A 9,099-nucleotide genomic window follows, 5' to 3' on the forward strand; every position below is an offset into this window, starting at 1 on the left:
TGCTGAAGGCAACAGCCCTTCCTGGCTGGCTGGCTAAGTACAGCTGCCCATGTACAATGACTTCTTCAATCTTTCATTCTCTTGATCCTGTTAAATTAGCACACAATATTGCTGTAGTGTCCTTTAGGGTGTACTAAAGCTTTTCCTTTATTGGCTACACAGATAATCCGAATGCAAATAAGGTAATTGCACACAGCAGTGTGCATCACTGCTTAGAAAATTAAAACTAACTAGCCCTTTTCTTTGGGAAGTCTAAACAGCTTACTGTTGTAGCTGTCAACCCATTGTGTGAACCTAGCTTGCACATACTGTATTTTTTTTAGAGAAAATGTAACTTGTGGTCTGTGCCTAATGTTTTCATAGCACATGGAATAGGTCAATGCTACAGGATTTAAAAACTACACTTGCTTTAAGAGAAATACTTCTGTGCAGTTTTTGAATAGCTGTTTGTTAGACAAGTGTTCTTGGAGGGGGGGGAACAAGGCAGTTTAGTATTAAATACAGGCAAAGTGCTTCAGAGTTTCCTTTTGTACTAAACTGATTTTCAGGTCCACTTACGAAATCTTTTTTATTTTGCAAGGGCACACATTGTGTTTGTGTAATAAGTTGCCAGGGGTTCAGATGCATGCCAAGCAAGAAAATATTTAAATTATTATTTTGAACCAAATGTAATTTTCTTACGTGGTTATTGGCTTTTTAAAAAGGCCCAATTACTGATTATTGGTGCCTTTTAACACTGCACTATTATTCCTTCTTTCACCAAAATGCATATGTAAAGATTGTGCCTATTACTTTTTGTGACGGAAGTTGGCCACGCTTGCACAGTTCTGTGGTTTGACTCTAGGTCTCCCTTAGTTATGTATTCTTGTTCCATTGAGGTGGTTCTGAACCCCTGTACGGTTTTTAAACCTGTAAGAAAGTTGAAACAATGGAATAAAGTAGTATTATGTATATCAAAACCAGCCTTGACTTTAGTTCCCTGGTGTTACACCCTGTTCTCTGAAAGTTCTTTTGGGTTAGGACTCAAGAGTGATGAACAATTTAAAAACCAAACCTCAAAGCTGCTTACTTGCTGTCTTAAACATTTATACAACCTTATCTAGTGTTGTACAATCTTCAAGGCAGATTCAAATATGACTTGAAACATTCCTCTAGCTAAGCTGAGCTGTTGCTGACAGTTAGACCTGACAGATATTATGGAAAAAATTAGGACTGTTCTTTGCATGTATCTCCTAATGCTTCATGTCTACAGGAGTGTGTCTGCTGCCTTCTTTTGAAAAGTTAACTTTGTTTCAGAAGGCTCTTTATGGCTGAAGGCTGCTCTGTAAGGTTATGTAACTCCATCTCTTCTTACAAACACGACTTGGATTTAATTTTGTCATTATTTAGTCATTGTTTCCTGCTTAATAGGTTCTCAGCATGCAAGAGTTAGAACAATGAAATACCTGATTTCTCACAACTCATGAGACTGGTTTCATACCAATAAAAGCAGTTTTATATCTGTGCTTCAGAGCTGGCTGCTTACTGGTTCTGGTTCTTGTTGGCTTTGCTAGTAACAAGTTTCTGTGGCACCTCCTGAAATTCAAGAAAAATTCTAGAAGATGCTTGGAGTTGAATTAACCTTTTATTAAACACAGCCTGGAGGCAGTAGATGCTTGGTTAGCGCGGTACTGTGACTACAAACATGTAGAAATACACAAGCTAACTCATTTGTATCGGCAGTGCCTTAGTTGAACCCTGCTTGTATAACCTCAGTAAACGGAGGTGATGTGCAGCAACTTGAAGCTTTGTTGCCTGCAAAGGGAAGGTCAAAAAGGGAGTTTCACTTCGGGGGCTGTGGCACAAGGTTTACTCGCCAGCCCACCGGCTTCTTGCCCTTAAGGACAGAGTTAGCAATACTTTTCTCTCTACCATCGTATTGAGCTTGTGGAGTTCTCAGGTGGGACTCAGTATTTCCTTTTTTCTCAGGCTATCCTTGGAGGGAGAGAATCTTATAGAAATCCAATATCCTGCAAACCAATTGTAGGTTCCTAGGTTCTTCGTCCTTGTTTGGGGGGTTTGTTTCTTAAATCTTAGCATTCTTTCACCAACAAGGTAAAGCCAGTTTGCTGTCCAGACCCTGAGTTGCAGTTGCTGCAAAGTCATACTTCAGCCTGTCTTCTGGTCTCAAATCTGTCAAATTAAACATCCTCAGTGCAGTCAAATACTGCATTTCTTCTTGCTTATTCCCAGATGACAGAATTTGACCTGGTGGTCGGTCACATGAATTTTTAAATGTAGTAAATGTGTTTCATTTTTTGAAAGTGTTTTCTAAACTCGTGATTTAAAATTTTATTTGAGGGAGGTTTGTTATTGTTTTACTAATGCTGTCTGAGGATTCCAGCTGGTGCTAAATTATCTTCCAAAATTAGAAGCCTGAACGTTTTGATGAATAAAAAAGTCCAGTAGGAATTCCAGTCACCCAATCTGTCACTTTTGATTTTCATTCTGTCATTATATAATATCCCATGCTTTTGTATTAAAATCTGATTAAAGAATGAGACTTTTAAAGTTGGCACCAGAAGTACATGTCCCACTTTAATGTGCCTAAAGATCTTTATGACTTATGAAATACCTAGTAAGTAGGTGACCAGACACAGACCAAAGAAATCACAAGAAAAAAAATAATCATTGATCATGTAGTTAATAATAACTCCCTCAATGTATCTGTACATGAAGACACTTCCCTAAAATTTCAGATTCCTTTAAAAAAGGAAAAGCCATGAGCAGACAATGTATGTGAAATACTAAAGTGAAGAGATACACCTAATAGGAAAGCAAATAATATAAATAAATTAAAAAACCACACTACTTGACTCTGAAGGGAACAGAGCACTGGAACAAGCTGTATAGGGAGGTTGTGGAGTTTCTGGCCCTGGAGACATTAAAAACCTGCCTGGATGTGTTCCTGTGTAATCTGCTCTAGGGTATCTTGCTCTAGCAGGGGTTTCAGAGTAGATGATCTCCAGAGGTCCCTTCCAACCCTGTCCAATCTCTGATTCTGTGATATATATATAAAATCATAGAATGTTTTGGGTTTGATGCTCCTTTGTGCAAGTAGATTACGTTGTGTCGTGTTCTTTTGAGTATTACACTTGTAGTGTAAAGGAGGCTACATGAAGGTCAGTTGCGTTACTGTTTTTGGAATCTCATGTCTCCAGCCTAAGGGAAAGTCAAAAAAATGTCTGTAATGGCAGAAAAATGCTACCAGAAAAGTAATTCTTTCTTCACCAGATTCTATGTGCTTCCTTTATTTTCTGGAACAGCTTAATTAATTTACCCTTGAAATACCGTTCTTTAAAGTGAGAGCATACTCTTGTAATGAAAAGCACAATGCTGTCTTTTAAAAGTTTGCGTACAGTCTTATAGTTTCATATTTTTTTCCCCTGTTTCTGCTTAAGAATCCATTTTGTAATTGTACTTGGTAAACCATGAGGTATCATGCTAGGTTTATTTTTGTGCAGAATCTGTGTGCTTCTTCTCTGGAGTGCTTTGCTTTATTGAACCAGTTTATGACGACCTTTGAAAAACAGCACTTATCTTGTTTTTGTGAATATTTTTAATTCATTAGTGTTTGACAACTGAGTATCTTTGAGCATGCTTGGTTTTCACACCCAGCAAAACAAATAATGTCTTTTTTTTTTTACAATAACTTACCAGTCAGTATTAAATATTGGCTATTGACAAAAGTGTATCAATGTCATTAATAGCTGGTACATTAACCATTTTATGTATGACCATTTAAATTTAACTATTAAAAAAAAAAGAAAAAGTTTTTGCAACAGGATATTGGAGTTGATGGGAAATGCATCAGATTTTATACTGTCTCACAGTTGGTTCTCAACATGAAGCTATTTTAGCTTTCTGTATTACGGTTGTAGCCAAGCAAATAAATATTTGGATTTTTTATTTAATGCTACTGTTTGAATGCTGAGAATCTGTATCTCTAAATCCAAGCTGCTGCTCGTGGTGGGAATATCCCTTTAACAGATCTCCAGCTTGGTTGCAGTGTGCCTAGCAACATGATGGTCCTGGGGCTGACTTTGCCAAGGAGCAGTGCCAGAGGTTCTCAAGGCCAATGTTGCTGTGGGGGTAGAATGTCAATAAAGGTGGCCTTGGCCTCCCCAGCCATCCTCCAGGATCAGCTAATTTGCAGATCTTTCATTTTTATTGTCACTGTCACCAAAAGGATAAGTTTAAGCCTTTGACTTGATCCTCCCGGTGCTTTCTCTCTCTCTTTAGGCTGTTACACGGATGGAGTGCTGCATCATTCTACTAATGAACTCAATTAGAACTATTTTGTTGGGTGCTTTTTATTAAAATATTTTATGTATGTCACTTGAATGGCAAAACCAAATATTTCTTTATTAACTATTAGGCCTTTCCAGAAATGGACACATCACTGAGGTTGATTTCCTGTTACTTGCAGCACTGCCTGCAACATTGCTTAAAGATAGTGTTTTCCAATTATTACATTATTTTTGCTAAACCAAATACAAAGTTCAAATAAAATCTTACTTGTTCCCCATTTTAATAATATTAATAATGTTTAATTTTTTTGGTCTGTACTAAATTTGCACATCGATCTCTGCAGCCATTAAACATAATTAATTGTTTACAAAAGACTATGTCATTATTGTAGATTAAGTGAGACGAAAGCAATACAGAAGGACATACCTACTCACAGATTTTTCTAGCCAATGTTAAATAAAATTACTCCTTTCTCCATCTGATGTTAGGATAATCCTTCCAGAAAATGTGATTTGAGCTCCATGAACTTCAAGTGCTAAATGTGAATGGAGGATAAGCTGTTAATGGCAAAGAAAATACAAAACCCCCCTCAATTTTACATCCATAATTTCTGTGGACTTTTCTGTTGTCCAAGTACTGCGAAAGGTAGGGTGACTAGAAGAAAACCTTAGTGCTTTCAGCTGCACTGGCATGAGTATGGGAAAAGCAATTTCAGGCAGTAAAAATGCCTGTAGATCTTTGGGTTTTTATCACAGTCTTATGCCAAGTGCTGCCAAACTTAACCCTCTTGTGAAGAATGTGACAGCAACGCCGAAGGCTTTTCATTTTAATACCTGTGTAGCTCAGTCTGAACCAAGACAAGGTGATTCAGATCAAAATGAAGCTTTGCTAAGTGCAGCTATTACCAGGGAAAAGGGTTTCACTTTTGTATGGGATGTTCATCCCTGCCTCAAAGCAAATTTTACAACCAGCAGTATTAGAGAAAGTGACAAGACAGCAAGGTTTGGAGAGGGGGAGGCTCAGAGGTGTCAGCATTAATGATATAAAGGCATTTCTGCTTCTCAATAGCTTTGCTTTTGTTTTTTTTCTTTAAATGAAACACATGATGTGTTTGTCTTTCCCCACCGCTCCTGTAAATTATTTGAATAAGTACAATTTTTTTTCAGCACAGAAGTAATCCATTTTATGAGATATTTAAATGATGGCTAGGATGAGGGTTTGGGAAGGTACAATAGAGTGTCCTTGGGAAAGAAAGAAGTGTAGAATATGTACTGCTTTGAATTTCATACACTTTAGATAGAAAAGTCTTCAATACCAGTACCAGGTGAGGGTTTCTAGTCCTTTTGTGAACTCTCCAGTGTTATTGATACTTCTGCATATGTGCCATCTAAGTTTAGATTTGTAAATGGACAAATTGTATTTTCCATAATTAGTTCAGACCTAGAGAAGACACAGGTTTTTGTTGTTTATTAAATGATTATAGCATACAGGTTCTCATTAGCTGTTTTATGGTGGAGAAGTGTGTCTTGAGGCAGAAGAGCTGACCTTTCCTCTGGTGGACTGCTCCTCATCTCTTGCATGTTGTTACTGCATCTGATGAGCCCAAGTGAAGTGGTGGCCTTGGGGACACACACACGGAGAGCAGGTGACCTTTTACCTTCATGCCACTGCATTGCTCTATCTCCGTGTTCACATCTGTGCTTAAATGAGGATTGTCACCTACAAAACAGTCTTGTCACTGAGGAATTTGTATACCCCCTGTTATCTGCTGGGATTCATGTAGCTCTCCCTCAGAACAGTGTGCCATTTAAACCTCTGATTCATGCTCACTGACTAAACCTGTGGTGGTTTGAATTGTGACTGTTCTGGCAGCAGATTGAAGCATGTACCTCCTCTCCTCTTGGCAGGGCTGTTTCAGGCCAGCCTGGCAGCTCAGCACTAACCCAGCTTGGGCAGCAGGAAGGGCTGTAGGGCAGAGAATGCTGGTGTGTGTCCTCTGCTGGTGCTTTGATTCTGTGGAGCTTCTCTTCCACGGAAGAGGTGGGACAGACAGCTGAAGGCAGTAACACCTTTAAACTGCCTCAGCAGGGTTTTGTAGAGCTTTGTTCCTTAGGGTTTTTAATGGTAAGAAAATATGTTCTAATATAAAAAGAGAGATCTGCATGCTGCAAGTAATTAATTGTTATTAGGTCAAGAACAATTAGTCTGTTTTTCATTGGTGCCCTCAGTAGGTGAACAGGATCTTCATAAGATAATTTTATTATAAACAGGTAGATTTTGGACACTGCAATTTTTATAACAAGTTTTAATCCAACTAGGTACACATAATGGTTGTAGAGAGTCATATGATGGCAAGGTTTCAGTGGCAGCTTTTTCTTCATTTCAAGGGCTTTGGGGGCTGCTTTGTGGCAAGACTTGGATAAACGCTAAGTCTATATTAAAGTTACCAAAGCCAAAACAGCAAACACAGGCTATAAATTAAAGAACTTTGTCCAAAACTGCTTTATTTGTAATATTGGATACTTAATATTGTTCAGGCAATATCTCATCTTGGCTTATGAAGATGACATGAAGAAAAGCAAGCAATCTAATGAATATATGCATAGCTAAATGCTATCATAATTAAATTGTTTCTAAGATTTTTTATTTTTTCAACTCAGGACTTCCTGTGATCTTTTAACTTGAGAACTTGCAACCAATTAATTCTTTTCCTTTGCTGCCTGTGCTTTACTTGACCTCTGGCGTTTCGTTTTTTTTAAAGTTCAGTTTTAAATTTGAATTTGAATTTTACATTCTATTTTACTGTTATATAGATGTGTTCTTCACTTGGCTTATGCAAAAATCTTTGAGAATATTAGAAAGATCATGTTCTTTAAGGGAACTGCATCTAGTCTTAAACCTATTTAGGCTGCATATCATTGTATCTAAAATAAGTTGTTGCTGTACCTCATGTACTAGATTTCAAGTGTCTTGGCAACAAGCCTTATGAAGAAATGACAAGTTCTCCACCCTCTTCTGTTGGGCTGAAGCATTTGCCACTGATTTTATTTGTTTCTAACAAAAAACCCCTCTGTTTTGATGGAGAATCAGTATGTTGGATGGGATTTATGGAGATGCTGTGTCTGTCTGTTGTATTCCCTTTGGTTCTGATGGCAGTTATATGAGGTTTATTGCCAAAGTGCAGCTGAAGTCTTGTCCCTGTTATCCTTATGCATTTACATCTCCTTTCTTCTGGTTTATTCTGGGTGGAAAAGCTTTTTAGGGGAAAAGTAAGTCTGTGATGGATGGTTGTTGATTCAGTTGCACTTCAGTGATCATCTTGTATGAATTTAACCATGTTAGTAATGTACTTAAGGAAATAAAAATAATAGCAAAGTGCTTTTGTAATAATGGTATTGAGTAAGTTTAAAAACACATTTACAGCAAAATTAAATGTTTTACATTGGTAAAAAGAGATTTGAAATGTGATGTAGGCAAAGAATAACTCGATAAATTATGTGGCGAAAGGTTTGAATTTCAAGTGGCAGATGAAATTCAGAAGATAAATACAAATTTTGATACTGGAGCTAATCAGCTCTTAGTTTTCGTATGATAGCAAATGAACTGTGGCCATTTCCTTTACGGAAAAGTATTTTGGGTTACTGTAAATTGTCTTATGGAAATGGTAGTTTAATGAGCCATGACTTTCCAAAATTACTGAGATATTAGTAATTATGTAAGTAATGAAGAAAACTATTAGTAAGCATTAGTACCATCACCATGGTGTGCCTACAGCCTGAATGCTGAGTGTAACTAGTCTGTGGTAGCACAGGTGGAAGGAGTTCTGAGGAATTAACAAAGGAACTGCTCTTTTCTAAGAAACAACAAAAATCTCCAGGATTTTTCAGCCTAGAAATGAAAGGATTAAGGTGGAGGGGAGTATGAGAGGTCTGTAAGGCTGTGGATATTGTGGGGGAGAACTGGATATAATTACTCATTGTTTTTTTCCAATGTAAAAAAAAAAAATAAAATCAGGGCAGCAGTATGAAAACAAACCATATGCACTGATTTGTGGAATTGAAAAAAGACAATCTGGATGTTAAAAGCTGATGTAGGTTTAAAATTCAGATAAAGTCAAATAGGAATTGTGCATTAAATGCTGTCATCACGCTTCTGGCTTGGAAGCCCTTATGCTATAGATCACCAGAGCCTTGGAGACTGATTGGAGAATTGTCACAGTGTGTTTGTCCCCTTCTTATACTTGTCCTTGGGCTTCTGTTCCTAGTTGCTGTTGCAGACAGTATTGATGGTAGAGGAGCTATGGGCTGACCTAAAGTGTTTGCTCTTCCCTTCCTGCTCTCTTGCATTGTTACATCTTTATTACTTTACTAACTCTAGATAGTTCTTTCCATATTTGATCTGTCAGGAAAAGAATGCACAATTTACTTCAGCTGTTTCTCTCTGAATAAAATTGTGAGTGAAAAATGACCAGCTGTGGCTTTGTGTCTTTGTGGAAGGTGGCTGGGAGAGTACAAGTGTCAGTTTGATCAACTGTCCCCATCTTTTCTCACTGCTGAAGGAAAATACCTTCTGGAAGAGCATCAACAAAGCAGTTGTGAAAGGGACTATATTGCTAGTTTTGATATAAAATATTAGAGGGTGAACTGAAACTTTTTTCCCCAGTAATTATAGTAGTTAAGAGACAAGCTGTTCCTGTAAGCAGCCCATAGCAAAAAGGGCTTTTTAACCCTGTCTAAATACCATAGTGTTTTAAAATAGGGATGCTTATACTACACCTCAAGATACAACTGCCAAGCTGCAGCTGGTTCC

General features: G+C 37.6%; 1 protein-coding gene across 1 annotated transcript in view; it reads left to right on the plus strand.

Annotated features, from left to right (window-relative positions):
- RABGAP1L (RAB GTPase activating protein 1-like) overlaps nucleotides 1-9,099 on the plus strand; it is a 225,654-nt gene that overhangs the window by 64,676 nt on the left and 151,879 nt on the right. The window lies entirely within an intron of this gene.

The sequence above is a fragment of the Chaetura pelagica genome, unplaced genomic scaffold (assembly GCF_000747805.2).
Source record: "Chaetura pelagica isolate M959 unplaced genomic scaffold, ChaPel_1.0 scaffold363, whole genome shotgun sequence".
In the NCBI taxonomy this organism is placed as follows: domain Eukaryota; kingdom Metazoa; phylum Chordata; class Aves; order Apodiformes; family Apodidae; genus Chaetura; species Chaetura pelagica.